A 594-nucleotide genomic window follows, 5' to 3' on the forward strand; every position below is an offset into this window, starting at 1 on the left:
TCATGTGCACCGCAAGGACAATGGTCTCCTTTTTTTTTGTTGGTTGCTTTATGTTAAGTTCGGAGGCACCGTGAAAGTTCCATTTTCTATTATTGACTTAGAGTTTTAATTGATGGCAACAATAATAATAATTATATCTCAAATTTCAGAATTTCAATCGGTCACACCACTTTAAAAAAAACATTATATTATTATTACTTAATTATCGACATCACTAATGGCAAAGAACCAAAAATAAGGACCAACTATCTGTTAATTTTATCGAAAAATGGAAAAACATATTTTAGTAAAGGGATCTTTACACAGTCGGACTTCTGTTGCCAAACATTCATAAGGCTTAACCAGATTTCAGCCTGCCAATGATAAACGTAGCATATGCCCAATTGCCCACTTCATTTGAGTGGACTACTCAAACTGATGAAAAGTAGAAACTGATGTGCTGGGCCTAAAAGTGGTCGTTTGGTACTTGAATAACGAGCTAATTCTCAAATTTTTGTATCTTCTCTTTTATTTTTCAGTGCTACCCCGTTACACGTTGGAATTTGAAGTTGCCCAAAGTTCTTCATTTTCGAATATAATATGTACAGTTTGCCT

Source organism: Nicotiana tabacum, chromosome 17, assembly GCF_000715075.1.
Source record: "Nicotiana tabacum cultivar K326 chromosome 17, ASM71507v2, whole genome shotgun sequence".
NCBI lineage: Eukaryota > Viridiplantae > Streptophyta > Magnoliopsida > Solanales > Solanaceae > Nicotiana > Nicotiana tabacum.